Source organism: Balaenoptera acutorostrata, chromosome 17 (assembly GCF_949987535.1).
Source record: "Balaenoptera acutorostrata chromosome 17, mBalAcu1.1, whole genome shotgun sequence".
NCBI lineage: Eukaryota > Metazoa > Chordata > Mammalia > Artiodactyla > Balaenopteridae > Balaenoptera > Balaenoptera acutorostrata.
Window position 1 is genome coordinate 32,984,901 of NC_080080.1, and position 25,228 is coordinate 33,010,128.

At 42.2% G+C, this 25,228-nt stretch overlaps 1 long non-coding RNA gene across 1 annotated transcript; it reads left to right on the forward strand.

Annotated features, from left to right (window-relative positions):
* The first annotated feature begins 3,170 nt into the window (after positions 1-3,170).
* LOC130705519 (uncharacterized) lies at positions 3,171-16,745 on the forward strand. Its single transcript, XR_009005785.1, has 5 exons — positions 3,171-3,820; positions 7,587-7,627; positions 9,879-10,195; positions 13,614-13,706; positions 15,129-16,745. It is a non-coding gene; the product is annotated as an uncharacterized LOC130705519 (long non-coding RNA).
* The last annotated feature ends 8,483 nt before the right edge of the window (positions 16,746-25,228 follow it).

Sequence of the window (25,228 nt, forward strand, 5' to 3'; positions counted from 1 at the left end):
TGAACTAAGCATTATTAGCCCATTTTGGAGATGAAGAAGTAGAGGCTCAGAGAGTTTAAGTAACTTATCCAGTGTCATGTGGAGAGTTTCATGATTGGAATTGTATTTATAACTCAGTTTTGAACCCAGGCAATCCCAGGTCCTCAGACCAGCTCCTTTTATTATTATTTTGCTTTATTCATTAGCAAGTTTTGCACCCGTGCATGAGTAAGTCACATCATGAGAATCTGTGTCTCATTTTCTTCATCTGGGGCCACATGAGCACAGACTCTGGACTCGGACCTGCGTCTCTGCCACTACTTGCTCTGTGACCTTGGCGCCTCACAGGGTCTGCTTTCTGTCATCCAAATAGAGATAGTACCTCCCACACGATAATGTTGCCAAGCACATAATAGATGCTCAATAAATGGTGTCGTTTACCATTATTATCAATAATAATATCTCTAATTCAGCCTTATTTAACCGTCTGGCTCCAACAAGAGGGATGAGTCTCTTGTACTTTATGCATTTATTTAAATGGACCTATTTAAACATTAGATGGTGGTTTCATTTGAATGGAAGCCTCTAAAGTCAGGGGCTCTCATAATTTTCTGTGAAACCCACTCTCTCCCATTTCCTCATCTCCATAGCACCCGCCTTGTGATATTTATCAATTGGACCCAGATTAGGTCACAGAAGGGCTGAAACTACTGACAAGCATGTGTATGAATGCAGTCAGTCCAAACAAATATCCACAAGAAAACCCACCAAAAGCAAGGTGTGAATTCATTCTAACAACTTTTGAGTAGGAAAAAAAAACAAAGAAAGGGTTGGAAAGATTAGGCCCACTGGCTTTGACTAAATGCTTCACTTTGTTCTGGATGTTTTGTCCTCAGGCAAAGCCCGAAAACATTTCTGGCTGAATCTCTGCACTTCCTGGGTTCTGCAGCTATGTCCTACGAAAAGGAAACAGTTTCTCCGAAAACCCAATAACCTGCCTCCTGCTATCCTGTCTGTAGAGTATCAGGCAAGCACCTATTTAGGCAGGAAGGGAGACAGCAAGCAGAAGTGAAGACGTTCCTCTTTAAGTGTATGAGGTCAGGTGTAGCTCCTAGAAAAATCATAATCAGGTCTTTGGAAGAAACCTCATTCCAGCACAGATGGTCCTGACTGACAAGCCCAGCCAGCCTTCAGAGTGAGCGTTGAGACAACGCTAAAGTAACAGGACTTTCCACCAAGGTAAGAGGGTGTATTTCAAAGGGAAAAGATGTTTTAAACCTGAATATTCATACTCAAATCACTGGGCTCCCTTTGCCTTTCTTTTTTTCTTCTATTAGATTTATTTTTCTAAGGTCTACAGCAATTATCTTGAAAGGGAAATTTTAAAACACTGCACCTTGCTCATGGTCATGGGGCAATGATTTTTTTTTTCTTTTCTAAATTGGATCACCCATTTTGTATTTATTCATCCCTCCTGCCTCCACGTCTCTCTCTCCCCAGCTCTGGGACGGTCCCAGAGACAATCACCCCCATCTTTGAGTCAGCATCGCTCTCTAGCTCCATCCCATTCTCATCCCTCCATGTCAGTGCTGGTGGGGAGATCTCAGGGCTGATACCCAAAGGCTAGAAGGCATAGGGTGCACTCACATGCCTGGGTTTGTATCCTGGCTCCCTGCTTAGAGCTGTTTGAGCTTGGGCAAGTTACTTAACCTCTCTGGGCTTCAGTTTCCTCATTGGTAAAATGAGGAATGAGAACTAGGACAATTAAGACAAACAAAGCATGCTTGCAACAGTGCCCAGCACGTGAGAAGTACTGGGTGAGTGGCATCTATTATTAATAGCCATTATTAGCCATAGATTCATAATGTACTCTCATAGATGTCTCTGCTCACATCATCCCAAAGACTATCTGTGATCATCTGGGATGATACCCTTTGGGCACAAGAGCTGGGCATTGCACACCGCACCATGTGTGCACACCACACTGTGAGATCTCAGAGAGGGATTTCCTGAGGCCCAGAGAGGCACCTTTGCTCAACCCAGTGAGGGCCAGGACTGGAGATCAGGTGGCCTCATCCTCAGGCTGAAATTTATTAGTCAGCCTAAGATTTAAAAACTTTGGCAGAAGAAGAATCACTCTCGAGACTCAAATCACGTGAAGCTGAGCCTGGGTACGTGTGTTGTGCTTAAATGAAGCAGCTTATAATGTGGGTATTCAATTGCTATAATCTGTTCTAAATTTAAGCATGCGAAACGTCAAGTTATCTCACTATTTTGCTTCAGTTAAAAAAAAAAAAAAGATTTAGATTTATGACTGGATGTTACAAGAACTGCTGCTTCATTTCAAATCCTGGCAGGTCCCTCCAAAGCAGCAATTGACCAAGAAGTCGCTTCCTGAGCTGAAGGTCAGTGTGCTGGCCCTGGAATGAACATCAGTGCATCAGCGATAAGAGCCAAGCGCTCTCTCCTGCCATTTTGGGGTGAGGTTGCGGGGAGGCCTTGAGGCTCCAGCTGCTCCTGGCACCCCCTATGCTCCCCGTATGGCCCCCAGCCCCCTCCCCTGCGCCCCTCCCACAGAGTGCTGCCACAGAGCTCCACAGGGCACGTCTGTAAGACCTGGGATGCTACATTCCCTTGCCCTCAGACCCTTGGCAAAAGTATACCCATCTGAAAGGGCTCCCCTGGACTTAGTGCTGGGGCCTAAGGGACAGCCTGGCTTTGGGATCCCAGGTCACTTTTAAATGGCCTTTCAATGTCTGGGAATTCAAGAAGGTACCAGGGTAGGTTAAATATGTTTCTCCTGGTTTATGTGTTCTTGGGTAACAACCTTTCAAAACATCCCTTTTCCTTATCAAATGTCTGATAAGGAAACTTCCAGATGGCTAAAAATCCCCTTTAAATAGACAAAGGAAATGGGACCTGGGAGCACTTTTTATTCAATTTCTAACCGGGTCTGGTTACCCCCTCTGTCTGGTATAGATAAGCAAACATTTACTTTTTTGTAACTTAGAGCCAAGAGGGCAGAACTCTGTTGTGTACCTGGTGCTTTCACAGCTTGAGTAAGAGTACTGTCGATCATAAATTGTCAATTGCTCCCCAACCCCAAGAGCTGCACCAAAGGCCACCTGATCTAAAGCCATCCCTGATCAATTGCCATCTCATCTCCCCATCTTAATTCTCAGCACCTGGCTCCCCGAAAGTTTTCTTGTTTGTTTGTTTATCTACAGTCTCCAGAGCACAAGAATATAAACTCCTGACGTCAACCTTGACCACAGCTGTGTCCACAGAGCCCAGAACAGTGAGTTGTTCAACGCTCAAGGCTCTTTACTGTGTTAACCCTTGTTATGCAGGAGAGGCCAGGAAACAAGTGGAGAACCAGAAGAGGAAGGAAAGCCCCACAGGGTAGGGGAACATCTGGATATCCACCAAGTAAAGGAAGCTGTTTCCAGGAGAAATCCAAGGAAGGAAAAATCCAGAGCCTGATGACAATGTGGAGGTAGAAGAGGCTAGAAGGGCTGGCTTCCTTCTTTCTGCATTGCTGGACCTACAGGAATAAACAAGAGTTTCAAGTCTCAAGGGAGCTTTTCAGTCACGCTTCTCCTTCAGCAAGCTGCCTGATGTTCACGTGATCCTCTCTCACAGCCTCTGAGCCCAGAAATAGTCTCAAACCAGCTGCTGGAATCCATCCTTCGGTCTGCTCCCATCGCCCCTCATCATAGCCACAGGTGCTGTGGCATCAAAGGCCACACTGGACAGTGTTGGGAGCGTAACAAACCCTGTGGGTGGCCATGCCGCCTACATAAACTGAGAAGACAGCTCCATGGACTTCACACACTGAGATGTAAGTCAAGGAAGAGCCCACAGAGGGGAGGAGGGAGTTAGGCCTGGGGATAGTGCTCAGGAGCACTGCCAGATGCAGCCAGGAGGGGCTTTGAGCCGTGGATTGGTCAGCTCAGGCTGCGGAACAAAAGACCATAGACTCGGTGGCTTAAGCAACAGAAATTGATTTCTCAGTTCTGGAGGAAGGAAGTCCAAGATCAGGTGCCAATAGGTTTGGTTTCTTCTGAGACCTCTGTCCTTGCCTCACAGATGGCCACCTTCTCACTGTGTCCTCACAAGGTCTTTCCTCTGTGCATGCACCTCTCTGGTGTTTCTCTGTGTGTCCAAGTTTCCTCCTTTTATAAGGACATCAGTCATATTGGATTATAGCCCATCCTATTGGCCTCATTTTAACTTAATCACCTCTCTAAAGACTATCTCCAATCACATTCAGAAGTTCTGAGGGTTAGGATTCATCATATGAATTTAGGGAGGACACATTTTAGCCCATAATAAGCAGTGTAGGAGCATGGAACCATGGGCACCACGGGCTTTGGAGGTTTGAAAGAATGGGAGGTGGAAAAGAAAGATTCAGTAGCAATTAGAACCAAGGGTGAAGTCTGGAGTTTAAAACCACCAGTTAGAATTGGGATTGTGTTATGGGTTGACTTGTTCCCCCTCCCTCCCCCAAATATCTTAAAATCCTATCCTCTAGAACCCCAGAATGTGACCTTATTTGGACATAGAGTCTTTACATGGGTAATCAAGTTAAAATGAGGTTATTAGGGTGGGTCCTAATCAAATGTGACTGATGTCCTTATAAAGAGGGGAAATTTGGACACAGAGAGACAGACAGAGAAGGAAGGTGATGTGAACATGGAGGACCAGAAGGAGCAATCTACAAGCCAAGGAATGCCGAAAATTGCCAGCAAACTACCAGAAGCTGTGTAGACGAGTAAGGATTCCCCTACAGTTTTCAAAGGGAGCATTGGTTTTTGACCTCATAATCTAGATATTAATTTTTATAACATCAATGTAAGATTTTTCCAAATTCAGAATTTTTAAAAAATTTTGCTTACCCTTCTTTCTTGTATCTCAGACCTATTGAGGATTCTTTTTTTTTGTTTCCCCTCTCTTTCTCTTTCTGTCTCTCTTTATAGTATAGACTTTAGAATTTCAATTAGTAAGCGTTTGGAGGTCAACTTCCTCAGTGTTTATCTGAAAATGTCTTTATTTTGCCTTTGTTCTTGAGAAATAGTTCTGCTAAGTATATCTATCTAGCTTGACAACTATCTTATCTGAGCATACTGAAGATATTGTCTTACTATTTTCTGACTTCCATTGTTGCTGCTAAGTCAGCTGTCAGTCTAATTATCACTTGTTTGTGGTTATCTTTCCTTTCTCACTGGCTGTCTTAAAGATGTCATTGCCTCTGATTTCTGCAGTTTTGCTATGATGTGTCTAAGTACGTTCTTTTGTCTACCTTCTTCTTAGTTATGCTGCTTGGAAGTCATAGGGCTTCCTGACTGAAGATGTGTCTTTCATAGTATTTGGAAAATTTCTCTCTCTCTCTCTCTCTGGGAGAGGAGATATGCTAATCACCTTTTTATTTTAAAACAATTTTAGGTTTACAGAAGCACAAAGGTAGTGTAAAGATAGAAGATAGTACATATACCCCACACCCAATTTCCCCTATTATTAACATTTTACATTAGTAAGGGGCAGTCTCATTTGCTTTAAAATTCTGCTTCTTACCAGTTCTCTTTGTCCTCTTCTTCTATAACTCTCATTAAATGTATATTGGCATTTTTACTCTATCTTAAATGTTTGTTAACCATTCTTTCAGATTTTCTATCTCTTTTGACACCTCTTCTTCCATGTAATTTATTTAGACCTATCTTCCAGTTCACCAGTTCTCTCTTCAGCTGTGTCCAAACTGCTGTTTAACCCATTGATTAGTATTTTATATTTCATTTATGATAGTCTTTACTTCTATAAGTTCTACTTGGATATTTTTCAAATTTCATCTGAACATTATCACTTTGATACCTGCTGCTCCTTACTAGTGTCTTTAATTCCTACTTTGTTTCTTTAATCAGGTTGTATTCTATATTTCATAATCCCAGTATCTGAAGTCTTTGTAGTTCTGGTCTTTATTTTTTTTCTGACTCTTATTAATGAAATATTGTCTCATTTTCTCTTTTGTGATTTTTTTTTTTGTAAATGCATATTTGTTGCAACTCTATCAGTGAAAATTAAGGCCTGGGTTGAGAGCATGACTCGTGTTTGCTTATGCCAAATGGGGGAACAACAGCCAAGAGTCACCTAAGTGACAATACTTGGGTTGGGAGAGGGGGTTACTTGTCTGAGTTCAAGACAGACAGTTGTCCCTGTTGTTTGTCTCTGAGTGCCATAATGGTTCTTGCGTTTCTAATTTCCCTTTCCTCTGTGGGTGTAACTCTTTTTAAAACCTATAAATACTTGTGGTGGCCTTTGATCTGCCTCCCCCCTTTGAATCCATCCCCCTGGGCACTAATGTTCTAGACCAGTGGGATGCACACAATGCCCCCAGGGTTTACTTGCTTCTGTATTGTGCTGACTTACCTTCCTGGATTCCTGCAGCTGTTCTGCACCTGGCCACCACCACAGTGCTCACTAAACCACACATAATGTGTATACTTTATATTTATTACAAAACACCCCCTAAAATATATAATCATGTACATATTTAAATAGTACATATTTAAATATGTACATATTTAAATAACATATATATACATGTTTATGAATATATACAATTGAGCAGTTATTATTATGCTGAAGAAGATATGGAAGGAGAAGGAAAGAAGGATGAGTTCATTCATACTAGGGCAGCAACAGCAAAATAAGACAGACAATGATTTGCCCAATATATTTATACTTATGAGGTAGGAGCATGAGTGGGATACCTGTTTTAGCATCTGACACCTTGTTAAGGTAAATAAGAAAAATTTCATTAAGAATTCCAAACATGCCAGCAATAACTTTTGGATGCCATGGTTTCCACACAAGGGAGGGAAGAGGAAGGCTGGGAGGATGGCAGGGCAGCTTCCCTGTGCTACTGACTTTGCCAGCACTTGAGCCCTGGCAGGGAGTTAGAAAAAGCTGATGTTAGCAACCTCAGGCATATGACTAACAAACATTCCCAACACTTCTTAATCCACTTCTTAGTTCTCTTTCCAATCACACTCAGCAAACTTGCACTTTTACCTTCATAGCTCATTATCTGAGTTACCATTGTTCCTGTTTCTCTCAAAGTCGGTCTCCAATTCTCAGAATCTCTCTTCTCAGCTCTCCTGACAGCCCTTTTCATAGATATATAAATGTATTTCTCCTAGTTCTTCTTTGGCTCTGTGTGCCCAGGTGACCAAGGCAACACATGGCTATAGAAGTGACTATCCCTGAAATGGGGTCAGATGATGAGAAAGTGAGTGTGTTTAGGCCTTAATGCCTGGGGATACAATGGCATCCTATCTTTATGTGTGATCTGAAGTCAGCTTGCCTTTGAATGAGACAGGTCTGAACCATCACTGGTGCTGAAATAAACTCTTTGTTTACTCCAAGCCACCAAGGAACACACATTTAGCTCATCTCTGTTGAGAACGCTGGATCCCTGTGACAGTCAAAGAGGCTTCACTTTTGGCAATGAATAGGAGGCTCTGCCATGGTGATGATGGTCCATGACTTTTATCTTCCATTTGTGGCTTCTCAAAGCTGAAGCCCTGGTGAACTTTTCCTATCTTTTCTAGGTCATGAAGAGGAAACCTGGATTCTAGATGACTGCAAAGAGGTAAAATATTTCCAAAAGATAAAATTCTTTACTTCTTTCCAAAAGACTTTAATAACAGAATGGTGCTATATTTTGTGAAATCATATTACAAAATGAATTTTGCTATGATGGAGACAAAAACAGACTAACAGCAATAAAAGCATAGCTTACCTTAAGAGACAAAAATAAAGGTATCCTGTATTGGCCATTTGTAAACTTTTATAAATTCTCTGTTTATGTCATTTTAAAATCCTTTTTTTCTTTTAGATTATCTTTTTTAAGAAATTCACCTTTCTTACTGATCTCCATCTATGCGGATAATATTCTCCAACTTGGTGGCTTTAAAAAAAAAAAAAGACTTTTTCTTTCTTTACTAGAGAAGTTTTAAATTTTATAAGCTCAAATCTGTCAATCTTTTTCTTTATGCCTCCTGAATTTTTTGGTTTTTGTTTTGTCTTGTTTAGGAAGCCCTTTCTTATCTCAAGATTACAAAGAGATATTCTAATCATCTAGGTTTTCTTTTTACATCTTGATCTTTAATCTACCTGGAATTTATTTTTGTGTATGGTATGGGATAAGGATCCAACTTAATTTTTTTCCCTTTATGAGTATCCCTCATTGCTCCTTACTGGCCTGTTTGGCTGCCTTGAAAAGATAAGCCTGGAAATAATCAGCCCGCAAGGTATTCCTGAAATCAGCAGCAGGATTCCATTCTATTCTAACTACATAAGTGGTAGGGTTATTTTCAAGCGGAAAAAGTGCAAGTGAAACCAACCATGAATGCTTAGTTGTAACAAACATGAATAACTTGCTGGTTTTCTTCCAGAAGATGCTCTGATCATAGGGCTCTACCACCTCAAATTAATTTCCTTTCAATTTTAAAAGGAATTATTATACATTTGCTTTATACCCTGAACATTGGGAATGATCATACAACATACATCCCGTATGCTCAAAATGCTTAGTCTTATGGGAAAACCAATTATATATCAATATCTATCTATATCTATGTAATATAAATATATACACATGCAGCTGAGTTGAATAAACACTCTAAGGCAGTATATATTAATGCACTATGACGCGCTAATGAATTCCTATCTCCCCTCCAAGTCCCCGAGAGGGTAGGATGGTGTCGCTGTCATTTTCATTTGCCCGGAACAAAGTAGGAGATTGGTAAACGTAGGTTGAATGGAATTGAAATAGCAGGTAGCATCGGAACTGAGAGAAGAGAGAAATCTTCATAGTTAATAAAGGTCAGAGGATGTTTCCTAGAGGCAACACTGTGCTGGCCCTAACGATCTGGAGAGATAGAAAAGAGGAGGGAGGGGCTGCCAGGGTCATCTGACCCTGAGTATTGTCTCCCTTGGAACCAATTTTCTCTGTTCTCACATATTAGTTCAGGTTGTCTGGGGGGGCGGGTGGGGGAATTGAAAAGGTGCAAACATGGTGTTGATCTCTCTCAATCATCAAATGCTCCCAGAGCCCCGTAGCTTTTCAAACCCGTGGAAATAGATTCTCTGGGACCAACGTCCCTGCTGACGCTCCTCTCTGCAGGAGCGACCAGCCGAGCGTGAGGTGCACGCGGGAATCCATCTGACACAGGGCTTTAGCGCCGTGAGTACACACCGTGCTCACAGAGCAGAAGATGCAAAACACCCCTGGCCGTCTCGTCAGAAGCCCGAGTCTGACCTCTCCTCCCAGAGCCAGTGCTAGTGTCAGTCACCAAACAGCAGCGGGTTTTCTGCCCAAGCACAGGAGCGACACAGCTGGCCCTGGAGGTGCTGACCCTTCAGGTCAGCCCTGAGGAGGACAAGGAAACGAGGCTGAAGACAAAGAATGGACCCAAGCCCACACCCTAAGTCAGAGCCCCCTGAATCTGCCTGGCACATTTCCTGGGACCTCAGGACACTGGGACAAGGAGACACGTGGCTGTGACCTAGGCCAGGAGAATACAGGTTCATGCAGACCAAGCTCCTCTGCACCCTTCTCTGCTAACGAGGACCCTGTGCCCAGCCTGTTGGAGCAGAAAGGTGGAAAATCAGACACCCTCCTGGCCTCCCACGGGCGAGAGGATGCTTCATGGAAGGCCCGGGGCAAGATGAGCTTTCTTCTCTCTTGAAGGGTGCTATTGAGCCCGCCCAGCTCTGCAGGGAAAGGGTCTCATTTCCAAAATGACTATTGGTGATATTTCTGTTTTAAATTAGATTTAGCAGAGTGGCTTTTGGCCTTCACTTACCCTCTTCTGTTTTCCTTCTCTCCTACTGTAAAGGTGGGACTGAACCGGGATTGTGAACAAGGCATGGCTACACGGGGGCTGGGGTTCTCTGACCCGCACCTTTGCTGCCCTTGCTGAGCTCTGCTTGAAGCCAACTTCCCGCCATCAACGCATGTACTGAAAGAAGAATTTATCTTCTGAAACCTCCTGGGCCGAGATTTCCCCAAATTGCTGGCATATTAAAACGAAGCCACCATGTGAAATACCGAGCGGGGATCCAAGGCCACAGTCAAGTTCACCTGCCCCACCTGTCTCTAAGCCATGCCCCTGGCCTCCACACTCATCACTGGGGGCGACCTCTCCGTTCTGGGGTGAGTCTCCCCAGCTCCGAGATCCTGCTCACGACCCTTCTGTGAGTCCTTGACTACGGTGGCTCTAGCCCTTCCTCTCCAGGCCACGCTAGCCACCACCAGCTCCAGGTTAAACCATCCTCCAAACTGCAATCCCCTTGCCTATAAAATGGAGATTGTACTTATACCTGCCTCCAGGGTGGTCTTGAGACCGGGGTGACAAAATGACTGGAAAGCCCTTACACTCTGCCCCATACACATAGCACGTGTGGAAAAAGTACATGTGGACCGTGGCCATGTTCCCCACCCTCTCATCCCATTTTGGCCTTTAAGATATCTTTTGGAAGTTTTGAGTTTATGTAAATCGGAAGAATACATTCTAGCCCTCTCCCCTCCGGATGCAGTAGGGGCGCCTCCTTCTCCTTGGCAATCTGCAAGATACACCCTCTGTCCCTGGTGCTCAGAGACTCAGGGAAGGTCTGACCCCTCTCCCCATGACCCTGTCCTCACACCTCTGTCCCCCTTGATCTCCAGCCTGCTGTTCTGGGCACAGGCTTTGCTCTGCATGTTCGGAGTAGGGCTTTAGAGGGGGACAGAACACCTCACTCAAGAACTTGGCTACCTTCTGGCACTAGCCCAAGGAAAACCTTCCTTCCTGCCAGGGTCCCACCACAAAGAGAAGAAAGACGAATTCACCCAGTACTTACTGAGCATCTCCCCTGTGCCCGGCACTGTCTAGGAACTGAGGAAACATCAGTGCACAAAACAGATAGATATTCCTGCCCTTGTGGAGCTTATGTTATAGCAGGGGAGGGCAGTGGGGACAATAAACAAATATTATGAATAAACAGAAAAACGTTAACCCAAATTAATCTTTTAGCAGATCATCCCACCACACTGGCATACCCCCAATTTAAAATATATGTACTTTTTTCCAGTGGTGGTTTAATTCAGATCATAATGGCCATGATGACTGCCCTCCTAAGACCAGTGGGGCTGGTCATAGAGTTCAGCAGAGATTTGTTTAAGCTTCTCTTTTTAAAAAAATCCATGAGCAGGCCCAGGAAAACCTTCCCTATACCCACAGTCACATGTGAGAAAGGTCGACCTTATACCAACGTTTGACTAAAATTTGCAAGACTGAAACTGGAGAGAATGCAAGTACCAATATAAAAGGCATTTTCATGAGAAGCCTGGTTCAAAAGCTTTAAAAAGAAACATTCTGCACAATATAATACACCAAGAAAAAGAATCTGCCTCAGCAGATCTCTACCCTGCAGCAATTTTCCCCAAGCTACTGAAGCAGGTTCTGTAGTAGGTTGCCTGAAGGAGAAGGCGTGTCCTTCTAAACCAAAGAATCCTGTGCATTGAGAGGCAAATTTCTTCTAGACCTTCATTTGCTGTAAGTATTTACACGCAAACACACACACATACACGCACACACAACCAGCTAGCTAAAATTTTTCTTCTTCTTTTTTAATGTTTTTTAACAGATTTTTTTGATGTGGACCATTTTTAAAGTCTTTATTGAATTTGTTACAATGTTGCTTCTGTTTTATGTTTTGGTTTTTTGGCTGGGAGGCATGTGGGATCTTAGCTGCCCGACCAGGGATGGAATCCACACCCCCTGCATTGGAAGGTGACATCTTAACCATTGGACCGCCAGGGAAGTCCCTTAAAATGTTTCTTCTAATCCCCATTTTTTAAAAAATTTATTTATTTATTTATTTATTTATTTATGGCTGTGTTGGGTCTTCGTTTCTGTGTGAGGGCTTTCTCTAGTTGCAGCAAGCGGGGGCCACGCTTCATCGCGGTGCGCGGGCCTCTCACTGTCGTGGCCTCTCTTGTTGCGGAGCACAGGCTCCAGACGCGCAGGCTCAGTAGTTGTGGCTCACGGGCCTAGTTGCTCCGCGGCATGTGGGATCCTCCCAGACCAGGGCTTGAACCCGCGTCCCCTGCATTAGCAGGCAGACTCTCAACCACTGTGCCACCAGGGAAGCCCCTCCCCATTTTTTATGAGAACTTGATCTTTCCTTCAGAGATTCTGCCTGCCGTGGAACACTCTTGTTTCCAGATCTGTCCTTAGCTGATGTTTCTTGCCCTTTAGGAGGCAACATGCTAAAGGATGCTATCCTTTAGCATCCCCTCCTGAGATGCCTTTCCTGACTAGTCTAGGACATACCCTTCAGGCCATACTCCCCACCCACCCTCTGACTCCCTTTTAGAAGGGAAGGCAGAACTAAATATAATTTATTTAGTTTTATCAGAACTAAATATAATTGGAAATGATCTCTTTCACTCATTGATTCCTTTGCTCACTTGTTTATTGTATGTCTGCTTCCACTAGAAGATAAGCTTCATGGGAACAGAAAGCTTATCTTGCTCACTCCCCAGCTCCTAAAACAGTGTTTGGCAAGAGTAAATGTTCAATAAACATGTGCTGAATGAACACATGAAAACCTGCCAGACTTCATTTAGCAAAGCAGCTTTGATTTTGCTGCTACCTCAAGTGGACATCTTATTTCCCTTCCTTTTTTCAGCAGTCCAGTGTTCTGTCTCCACTTTCGATCACTCCTTCCTCAGTCTGGCTTCATCTGACCCCATTGCCTCCATAAAGCAGATCTCTTGAAGGTCAGCCATGTCTCCTTCAAGGTCAGACTCAGCGGTCTTTCCTTGGCCTTGGCTATTTTTGACTTATCTCCAGATTTGGTAGTGAGGAACCTTCCTGAGATGCTTCTCATGAATGTGGCCCTAGTAAACTGAGCCCTTTGCTTTTCTATGTGTGTTTATTTTGCCTCTGTAAGTATGTGTTCTTCCTATGTATTCCTTAAGTTTCTGTCCTTAGAGTTTTGCTTTCCACTCCCTCTCCTCTTTACATCAAAGATGGTATCTACTGCTCTGTCTTCATCAAGGGTCTCAGTCTTAGATGATACATATGGGAGTCAGAACAGCAGTTGCACAGACGGCAGTTCTTTTGCCCTAGGCACATGTAGGATTATTTATCCACATTCTCCTGATCTCAAGGATGATCACATGACTTGCTTTTGCCAATGAAATGTGAGGGGAAAAAAAGGCATGTGACACTTCTGGGCAGCAGTTTTGTTTTTTTTTTTTTTTGTATTGGTAATAGCTGTATTTGAAAGTTCCCCATTGATACATGAGGTCTGGATTACAACTTATATACAATAAGTGATTTCCAAAAAAGTAAAGAAAGAGAAGGGAAGGAAAGAAGGAAAGAAAGGAGGGAAGGAGGGAAGGAAGGAGGGAGGGAGGGTAGAAAAGGAAACCTATATTCATAGACATCATAATATGGGATGTTTATTTCCAAGAGAGATACTACTGCTGCTATTGTGCACAAGAAGCAGCACCAATTAACACTAGATTAAAATTTGCTCAACTTTCTAACTGGCTCCTGGTTGTCCATGTTCCCCTTGCCCAGCCTCCATGATGACTGAGAATGCACTGAAATGGAGCCTCCATGAAACTGCGTCCCTGATGAACAGAGTCTCCTTGCTGAATTGCGGTGGCCATGGTGTGTGAGTTATAAATAAGCACGATTGTTTCAAGTCACTAGGATTTTTAGTGCTGCTTGTTAAGGCAGCATAAGCTGGCCTATTCTGACTTTCTTCTGAAGCTCAGTCCCCACTTCTCCAGCTGCTTTTAAGATTTCCATCTGGCTTTACTTACAGAAGTATAAGCCTAACATATCTATACTTATATTTATCATTTTCTTCCCCAACTCTACAACATACCACTCCCCCTGACTTTTCTATTTTGGTTAATGGTACCAACATTCTTCTCAAAACCTAAACTTTATACAATCGGTTACCATATTTTGTCTCTCCCTTATTTATACCCCACTTTTTTGTTCCTACGGGTGCCTCCTGGGTCTTGCCTTGATTAGTACACTCGTGGGTCAGTCCTATACTAGTACACCTCTTGAGTCATCTCACTGCTTCCATTAACTCTTCTTCCTTTGTCATGGGCCATTCATGAATGGGATAAAGGTAGATTCCAGATCATATTATTCCTTTGTTCAAAAACGTCAATGTGCCACCATTGTCTACTGAATCAACTCTCAGTCCTTGATCTAGCATTTACACCCCCTTTTTTCTCACCTCTAATCTCCTCTCCCACTACTCCTTTGCATGGATCTTACATGAGCAGTGAACCACTTACATGAGCAGTAACTCACTATAAATGGGATATACTCCGAGCTAGTTTGCCTCTGGTGCACTTAGAATTAATTCCCTGTCCTTGCTTTTCTTCCCATATACCTGTCAAAACCCAAGTCCACCTTTGAAATCCTGCTGAGATACCACTTTCTTCATAGAACCTTCTCTGATCACTCCAACCAAAAAGTGACGCCGCTCTCTTCTGAGCCCTCAGCTACTTGCCCTGCTCCACTTCTTGCTGCCACAGTAATTTCTGCGGAAGTCTCATCTCCTCTACAGTGACCTTTTCTCCTTGAAGTCACCATAGCCTGAACACCTTTGGCTTCCCCACAGAGCACAGGTCCTAACTTCTGTTGTTTTTCCACAAACATTAGTTGAGTGAAGAAGCACCAGGACATGGCCTCAATTCACAGAAAAGCTGTGTGACTAAGCAAAGTGAATGCATGTGGGAATTTCACAATTTGACAAAATGGAGAGCTATATCAAGTCTAGGCAATAATTAGTGTCATTGTTGGTTTTTGGTTTTGCATCTATTAAAAAATGGGCCATCACTGGGCTATGAAATTTGTTGTGAATTAGAGATGTACTGCTGGTGATAATGACCACCTAAATATTAGAAACATCTGTGGCTCACCAGCATTAGTTTTTCCCAGTGTAGTTTATTAAAGAAATACTGTCAGATCCCAACTATATACTTAAGGCTGTTTATTTATAGCCCAGTAAGTGCTGGAGAAGTAACTGGAAACCCTCAAATCTCCCTGTTATCATTTTTTTTCCAGGAAAAATCCTTATTACTGAAATGGCTCCTTTATAACCTTCTCCTTGATCTTGGATATCGGCTTCTCACCATCTAACTCTGGGAATACAGATGACATAGTGTTGTAAAGTAATGAGTGACCACAGAGCCGATGACTCTCTAAAGATGAGAAACATAATTACAAACGAACATAAACATGAACTTGCTCTGAGAACTTTCCACATCAGTAGTTCTTAACAGTGTAGTCCACAGACCAGCAGCACCAGTAGCACCTGGACCCTTTTAGGAAATGCAAATTCTTGAGCCCTTTCTCAGACCTACCAAATCAGAAACTCTGGCAACAGGGCCTAGACATTTGCATTTTAACAAGGTCTTCTTGGTGATTCTGATGGGCACTGAAGTTTGAGAACCACTGCTCAATATCACCTGTTAATTCATAAGGTGAAGAGAACTGAGTAAATTCTACTGGGTGGGCCAAAAATTGCCTTCGTTTTTAAAGTAAAAAAACAAAAGACACATTTTTCATTTTCACCAAGAACTTTATTGAACAATGTATTCACTGTTTTGTTCCACTACTTTCTGCCATTTTCCAGGCAACTTCATAATTCCATCTTCCCAAAACTTTTTATCATTTTCAGCAAAGAACTGTTCCAGGTGCCTTATACAGTCTTCCAGGGAATTGACATTTTTTCCATTAAGAGAATTTTGTAAAGACCAAAATAAATGGAAATCCGAAGGCGCTATGTCTGGTGAATGCAGCAGATGAATCAGAACTTCCCAGCCAAGCTGTGACAGTTTTTGCCTGGTCATCAAAGAAACACGTGGTCTTGTGTTATCCTGATGGAAGATTATGCGTTTTCCGTTGACTAATTCTGGATGCTTTTTGTCGAGTGCTGCTTTCAGTTGGTCTAATTGGGAGCAGTACTTGTTGGAATTAATCGTTTGGTTTTCCGGAAGGAGCTCATAATAGAGGACTCCCTTCCAATCCCACCATATACACAACATCACCTTATTTGGATGAAGACCGGCCTTTGGTGTGGTAGGTGGTTGTTCATTTCGCTTGCCCCGCGATCTCTTCTGTTCCACATTATTGTACACTATCCACCTTCCATCACCCGTCACAATTTGTTTTAAAAATGGAACATTTTCATTACGTTTAAGTAGAAAATTGCATGCGGAAATACAGTCAAGAAGGTGTTTTTCACTTAACTTAGGTGGAACCCAAACATCAAAGTAATTAACATAACCAAGCTGGTGCAAATGATTTCAACACTTGATTTGGATATTTTGAGTATGTCAGCTACCTCCTGCGTGGTATAACGTTGATTGCTCTCAATTAATGTCTCGATTTGATTGCTATCAACTTCAAGTGGTCTACCCAACCGTGGAACATCGTCCGGTGAGAAATCTCCAGCACGAAACTTCGCAAACCACTTTTGACACGTTTGATCAGTCACAGCACATTCTCCATACACTGCACAAATTTTTTTTGCATTTCTGTTGCATTTTTACCTTTTTTGAAATCATAAAGCATAATATGCCAAAAATGTTGATTTTTTTCTTCCATCTTCAATATTAAAATGGCTACACAAAAATTCACCAATTTTGATAAGTTTTTTTTAAATGCACGTGGATATGACAGCTGTCACATGCAATCTAACAAAATTGTTTTGAATGAAGTTAAAGACAATTAAGTGCTACTAAAGCCATCTTATGGAAAAAAACATGTCTCTAGCTTTTAGATTGCTCATCTGTTCTTAATATATTAGGCCTATTCCTGCACTGACACAGTGTGTGTGTGTGTGTGTGTGTGTGTGTGTGTATTTAATGAAAATATTAGTATGAACATTTTTGATAAAATATTGATGTCATGGCTTGACAAATATTCTGAATTATACATTATGTTACAGTTTTAGCTTGCCTCTTGGGTTAAATACTCATTCAAAGCAGCTTAAATTGGGGGTAGGGGGTTAATGTGAGGAATCAGGTGAAGTGATTAGGAGACCCCTTGGATATCTAAGAAGAGGAGATCTCAAATAGGGTGGAGGCTCACACAGTCTGTAGCTGACAGATGGTTCTGAATTCAAGACTGATCAAAGCATCCTGGCAGAGCTATAATGCTACGCCATGACTGTGATGCAATTACAGTCTTATATGTCTGCTTTTTTAAAAATCCTACTATCAATTAACTTCCTCTATTTAATCATGTTTTTTGTGATCCACAATTTTGGGTTGTCGGGCTAATTCTTTTTTTTTTTTTTTTAATTATTTATTTATTTATTTATTTTTGGCTGCATTGGGTCTTCGTTGCTGCGCGCGGGCTTTCTCTAGTTGTGGCGATCGGGCTTCTCATTGCAGTGGCTCCTCTTGTTGCAGAGCTTGGGCTCTAGGTGCATGGGCTTCAGTAGTTGTGGCATGCAGGCTCAGTAGTTGTGGCACACGGGCTTAGTTGCTCTGTGGCATGTGGGATCTTCCCAGACCAGTGCTCGAACCCGTGTCCCCTGCATTGGCAGGCAGATTCTTAACTACCGCGCCACCAGGGAAGCCCGGGCTAATTCTTTTAATGTTTTTCTTTTGAGAGAAAGAGTATGATAAGTTCAACTTATCTTTTGGGTGCCACATTACTGGTTATTTTTGGTGAGAGTCAAATACTTAATAACTAATACAAGGCAGACCTCAACCAATCAGAATGGAGAATCAACCTACTAGAAGAGGGTGCCAACCAATTAGAATGGGCACTGACTGAACACACCTGGCATGGCCTTATGAATGCATACCTGCTGAATAACAGGCTGAAAAATAGCTGTTTAGATTTATCCCTTTTGAATGGACTTTGGGCCGAGCAAAAGGATCCATATAAGCAGAAACTATGGGGTTTTTTTGCTCAATATCATCTCCACAGAACTCAGCACAGTGCTTGGTACATAGTAGACACTCATTAACTGTTTAACAGGACATAACTTGGAAAACTATATTTCTAAATATTTAAATAATACCAATAAATATACTTAAAATTCAAGCTCTAAGTCAAATTAAATATGTTGTTCCTTCCGTGTAAATGGCCTTTGAGTCTCCTTATCTATTCCTCTTGCCCTAACCCCTGCTTCACCAACGTGCACATGGACCATTTCAACAAGTTTCTAATTCATCTTCCTACGTCTAGAATCTTTCTCTCTAATACAACTTCTATACTCTCTCCAAAGCATCTCTCCATTCCAATGTTTAAGTATTCCAGTTACTTATCCATTTTCCTGTTTGAGGATATGTTCATGAATAGAAACAGTATAAAGATATACGTAAAGGTGATACACATTAATGCAGGACAGTAGTTGCCTCTAGAGGTATAAGGAGGAGTTAGAGAAAGGTTCAACCTGGTAATATAACTCTTTATATGCTTTATATTTAAAAATTAAAGTATTTTAAACATTTTTGTAAAACACAAAAGAGTTGATGTTATCATGTTACTACTAGTAGGGCTACCAATAAAATAATAAATAGATAACATTTTTGGCAGTAGGTTTCTGCTTCTAGCCATATAAGTAAGTGAAGTGCTGGACTTCCCAAAACAACTATAAAACTGAACAATGTGTATGAAGCATCTGTTTTCAGGTATGAAACAACACTCAAGGTAGGACTGTGAACTTGAGGGGAGGAAAGGCAGGAAGTGAGCCCGTGGGCATTCTGGCTTTCTATCTGGGGACACTATTCTGGCTCAGCATAAGGAGGAGCAAGCCAAGCCGAGCTGTCATCCTGGTGAGCTAAGGAATCAAGGAGACAAGTTCTGGGCTGCTGAAGCAGCTGGAATTTTTGGACAGAGTACCTGAGAAAAGGGAGCTGTACAGAGAGGTGACCTCAGAAGTCAGCATGATAATTCACCTCAATTTCTGGGCTAAGGACCAGACTATGTATGAAAGGGCTAGACTTTAGAGATCAAATATTTTGAGGAGATTAGCTGAAAAATGATTCTGGGAGATGTTGGGATTTTTAGACCAGCCAGAGTGGAGACACCTCCCTGAGTAATGCACACATTCAGTTATTACTCCAGAAAGACCATAACTTAGGGATGAGGGCCATGCTCTAAGACTAATTTCAAAACTGAAACAGACCTGCCCTAACATAGAATGAAAAAAGTTTGACAGGACCCAAAGACCCCACCAATGACTTAATAGTAATTCAAATACAAAGAAAAGCACATCTAGGTACAATGTAATCAAACTGCTGAAAACCAAAGGTGAAGAGAAAATCATAAAAGCTGTCATATTTTTTAAAATATACTAAAAAAAGGGAAGGAAGAGTATGAATAATGGCTGACTTCTCATCACGAATAATGGAGGCCATTATGATGAGAAGACAATGGAATGACACATTAAAGTTCTACAAGAAAGAAAAAATGAAACAAAACAAAACACAGAATTCCTATAGTGCAGTTGTGATGGCAGGAGCTGCAGCTACCATCTTCAAGGATGTAACCTTGAAGAAAAAATAAGCCTCTATATTTTAAGGCTACTTTTACTGGGGACTCTTACCTATGACTGAATGCAATCTCTAACTAATTCAAGAAATAACTTTGGTTGAGCACTTATTATATACTAAGCTGTGTTGAATGTGGTCACTTCTTTTGTCATTTAAACTCCCAAAGCCCTTTGAAGTGGGCATTCTGCACCTCAGTTTACAGATGAGTAAACTGAAACAGAAAAGTAAACAGTAAACAGAAATTTTCACCTCCTTCAGGTGAGCATTTCTTCCTAAAGAAAACTAACCAGTTCTTCCTCTATATGCGCCTGTCTAGTGTATATCTTATCTAGCAACTGACACAGATTTTAGGCATAAAAACATACACTTTGGACATATCCAGAGAATCCCTTTGCAGCCTGGAATGGCTGCAATGACATTGCTAGTGCTTGAACAGAATTTAATATATACTTTTTAAAAGTAAAATCACGAGAATACACTGTCTTACAGTATATTCTCCAGAGTTGTCATTATTAAGAAGACCAGCTGTGCAGTGGAGACAAGAGCCAAGTGGCAATTAGTGGAGAGTTTTACCACTAGGAAACCAAAAACTAAAAAGTTCTTACAGTCTGCGGTCTCCCTCCAGGACCGCTGCTTGCTGGTGTCTACCCGCCTGTACCTTGGACCCTTGAGCCATGGTCTATGTTTCTACCAGTGTAATTCACCATATTAACAGAGTGCAGGAGAAAAAACATATAAACATCTCAATAGAAGGAAAAAAGGCATTTGACAAAATTTAATACCCATTCATGTCAAAAACTCTCAGCAAATTAAGAGTAAAAGGGAACTTCCTCAATATGATAAAGAGCATCTGCAATAATCCTACAGCTAACATAATACTTAATAGTTAAATATTGAACACTTCCCCCCTAAGACCAGAAGTCTTGGGCAGAACTTTCAAGAAAGACTTCAAGATACAGGTTTCCCTCGCCATCACAAAATAGAACATTCCTATGAAACCTTTACAATCTGAAATGACTTAACGCAAAGAAGCAATTACTTTAGGACACATCTTACTAACGGGTGAACAAAATAAATGGAGGTAAAGCAAGACGCTCACAGACACAGTTGCAAGCGATGGCAGCTGGATGCTGAGATGTTGAGTGCAGTTTCTGGGGAAGGAGCTTGGCGGGGCCGCTCTCACTGCTCGGGGTGCGCGCTGCCTCTATAAGGGCTCACTGCAGAACGGACGCCGAACTCTACTTTTGCTTTCACCTTTTCTCATAAAAGCGAAAATCCTCTTCAGATGTCTTTCGGTTAGTGAAAACAATACTAATGTAGGTCTTTCCTAAAGGTGAAGTGGTGCAAAGTGGAGGGTGCCTGTAGTTCCCCACCTGACTGTGTCCTTTACTCCTCCTGAAGAACTAGATCTTTGGTTTTGTGAGTTTGGGATTATTTCTCTAACAGTCTTGAAGCACCATGTACCTAAAGGTTGATTGGATGGTCAGCCTTGAGGGCTCAGCACCTGTCAGAACTCAGAACGTTCAGGATCAGTCAACCCCCCATCTGCTCCCCATACCACCAAAGCACTGGGGGTTTTGAGGACTATTTTGATTTTTGTTCGGTTTGTTTCATTTACTGTATTACAAGCAACTTACATAAGCTTCCTGGCTGTTAGCACACAAATCAAGAATGAACTAGGCAACATGCACCTTTCCCCACATTTTTCAATAGTTCTCCAGCAAGAGCTTGAAATTTGTTCAGAAAAGCTTATGATTGCCTAACAGACAGTTTCTTGTTACCATGCTGTTCATCTTTCCCAGGTAGGGCCCGAGTCATCCATCAGTGGTTCAGGGTTTGTGTACCCCAGCATATTGTCAGGGCCGGGCCCTGCTGTCCTTGAGTGGAAACCCAAGAAGTCTGTTGTCTCTGGCAGCCTACCAGCCAGACCTATGACAGAGGGGAGCCCAGACTCTGGAGGTGAGACCCAGAAAAGAGCCTGACCTACTTCTTGCTTAGGAAACATCCAGAGAAGCTGCATGATCAGAATGCAAGGATCTGCCTAAGAGAATTCTGAGGTCACCCTGCTACCATCTAGTGTTATCTTGTGGGAGACGGGACTTCCCCTCCCATTCCCAACGCTCCCGGACACACAGAGCCAGCCCATATGGAGTGAACTCTCCCAGGGTATTTTTAAAGTCCTAGCTTTTGGATAACTGCCCAGCTCTGTCTGCCCAGCTGCTTCCTTCTGAGAAGGCCCTGAGCTGCCTTCCTTCTTGAGATTCCTCACTGGGGTCTTTCTTGTATGCAGCTCTGGCTGTGGGCTGCTGAATCCATTGGGGGTACCTTCATCTCCAGGGGAGATTAGGCAAAGTCTGCTATTACGGAACTCAACAGACCCACCTGCAAATCCAGCAGCTGGTGCCCTGAATGTACAGAGGAAACTATTTGTTTCCTTAGGAGTGCTTGTACTTTCGATGGGACAGACCAACAAAGAATGAAACAGTTTTCAGGACATTCTAATTAATTGCTTATGCTCATAATAGTTGGCATTTGCAAGCACTTATTTTATACCTTCATGATGCTGTGGGTTCTACATAATCTCATTTAATCCTCCTGAGAACCCAATGCATTGGATAGTTTTACTATTCCTATTTTGCCGCTGTGAGTAGTGAGACTCAGAATATAAATGATATTGTCAAGGCTGAACACTAAGTGGCAGAGCCAGGAACCAGCCAATAGAGTGTAATTCTAAAACAAACAAACAAACAAAAACCCCCAAACTGGTTTGTTAAGTAGAAGTTAGTCATTTACACTCTTGGGGGTAAGTCACTGTTTCATTTTATATTTATCACAATGAGGAAAGAAGATACTGGTCATCATCAGACATGTGTCCTAGAGCTTTTACTGGCGTGTTGAAAAATTCAGAGGATATAAGGATGATTCCCTGGCAGGAGTGGTAATGGCCAAAGAGGCATGCAAAAATCTAGGGAAAACAAATCATCCTAATATTCCAACGAGAAAAAAGGGAAAGGCAGACAAAACAGAAATACATAAACCAAACATATAAATGAAAAGTCTAATTACAGAGAGGCTCCACTGATGAGCTCTGATGAGAAAAGGAGGATAGCCTCACTTTATCCCATAAGTGAGGATAAATAGCACCTGCGCATGTACCTGTAGGAAGAGTGCTATGATGGGAAGAGTTTCCATGATAAGGAAAAGAGCTGCCATTGGTGAGTACCCACTTTATGCCAAGTCCATATCCGTGTTCTAGTCAAATCCAAATAATAACTCAGAGAAGTAGGCATGATTATAACCAGCAACTGCTTCCTCCCTCCCCACCTCACTCTCCTCCCCATGCTTTGTTGGCACCTTGCAGTAGGAGGAAAATATAATAAAGGTACTGAAATAAATCTGTATTTCAGTAAGTCATTTGAGAAAGGTCCTATGGATTGCCTAAGGATAAAGAGGGAAAATGCATGGTGGATGACGTAAGGTGAAGTGGTCTCATAATTGATCGAACAACTCAGTTTGTTGTCAGAGGACCCTGGTTTGCATCTGGATATACCACTTCTCAGATGGGAGACATTGCTCACATTATTTAAACTCTCTGAACTACAGATTTCTTAGGTGCAAAATAAAGATAATAACACTATTTACTTCATAAGGATTAAGTTAGATTATATTAAAGGCATTTTATAAACTATAATGGTATTACATGACAATAACTATTAATATCCAGCAATATTACCAGTAGAGGATTACAAAGCTTTGATCTTGACCCGATTTTAGTCAACAGAATTTTAGGCTGTGTTTATAGAAGTAGGGGCCATAGTCTAGTACTCTTCTTGGGCCAGTACCCATCTGGGGTCCTTTGTTTAATTCTGGAGACGATACTAAAGTACAAGCAAGATGACCAGGTTTCTAGTAAATGAGAAATGGTTGAAGGGATTAGAAGTGCCTGGGTGAGAGAAGAGTAAATAGTGGTAGTAATAATTATAATCACCATCACCACAGCAATGGTTAATACTTACTGAGTACTTACATGTCTAAAATTAATATCTGTTATCTCACTTAATGCTCTCAAAAACCTTGGGAGGTAGGTACCATTGTTATCCCTGCTTCCCCATTTTATAGATGATAAAGCCGACTTAGAGAGACTAGTGGCTCACTCAAGTTTATACAGCTAGTACATGAAGGAGCATATTTTTGAACTCAAGTATTCTTATCTAGAACTGGTACTTTTAGCCAACTTGCTCTGCTGCTTTCTTAGAGCTGGGGAAAGTACAACAGCTAACAAAATATTTGAAGGACTATCATGTGGAATAGAGATCAGCCCTTTTTAATATAGTTCTAGAAGGTAGTGCTAATGTAATAGGGGAGAACTTCTGTATTCCATTACAAGTTCGTCACTAAAGGGATGTTTCCTATAAGCTTAAATTACACAAAATGGCCCATCTCTGGGAACCCTGCCTCCTAGGTAATGAGCATTAAGCTAAAAAACCTTTGTTTAGCTCTTAGGAAACAGCCTGACCAGGTCCACCTGTGAATGACTGCAGGGAGGAAGAAATTAACACACCCCTCTGGAGGCGGACCGGAACCAGGAAGTGTTTGACTTTACTCCCTCCCCCTTTAGTATAAAAGAAGCCTAAGTTCTAACTCAGGCAAGATGGTTCTTGGGGATGTAAATTTGCAGTCTTCTCAGTCCGCTGGCTTTCTGAATAAAGTCGCTATTCCTTTCCCCACCAACCTGGTCTCGGTAACACTGAGTCTAGGAAATGTAAAACTCCAGAAGGGAGATTTAGGCTAGGCGTTAGCAAGGAGAGTCCGTCTAACTGTTAGAGACTATGGCATGGGCTGCATTGCCGAGTTTCTCTCTCCAGCCTCTTGCCAAGCAGAGGTTGGATGGCCGGCCCCAGCTGGAAAATTTTCAGGTAAGGCCTTAGCATCTGCCGGGACCACTTGTACTGAGGACCTTCCCTTCAGAATTCTCTGAAGTAACAGTGGCTACCCCAGCGCTTGGCAGCTGGAACAAGGAATCGACATTCGGCAGCTGGCGAGCTCCATACGGTAGGGTAAGTCACTCCAGTGTGTACAGCTGGGAACTATTTTCTCTCCGTTTGGGGCTTTTTCTCTGGAATAAGCCAATTTGTTTTGCATTTGAGTGGGGTGCACTGTTGGAGAGAGGAAAGAGTTGTTGGACTTCTCCCCGATTTGTGAACAGGTTCATTTGTTTGTTTGGATGCTGGCATTTGTGTGTGAAGTTTGTGTTTTGTTTGTCTTGAATTTCTGTCTTTAAAAATGGGGAATGTTTCAACAATCCCTAAAGTCCTCTGAGGCGCATTTTGGATAATTGATCTGATTACAGCTATGAACACATGGGTGAGAGGAAGATGATATTTTATTGTAAAAATGTGTGGCCAGAGTACCTGTTAGGATCTCCACAAGGTGTTTAGGCAGGGTTATCTTGGGACTCTGTGCACCGTGTACCCTATCCTTGCTGTGTTAATTATGCTGTTTATGATCTCCTGTGTCATTGGTATATGTAAAACCCCAAGACCAAACTTGAGGGTTTATTTAGGATTTTCTGTTTGTCCTTTGGGTTTTTCATTTTATTTTGTTTGGTACTGTTTCTCCATTTACAGCAAAATCAGTTGTGATATTTAA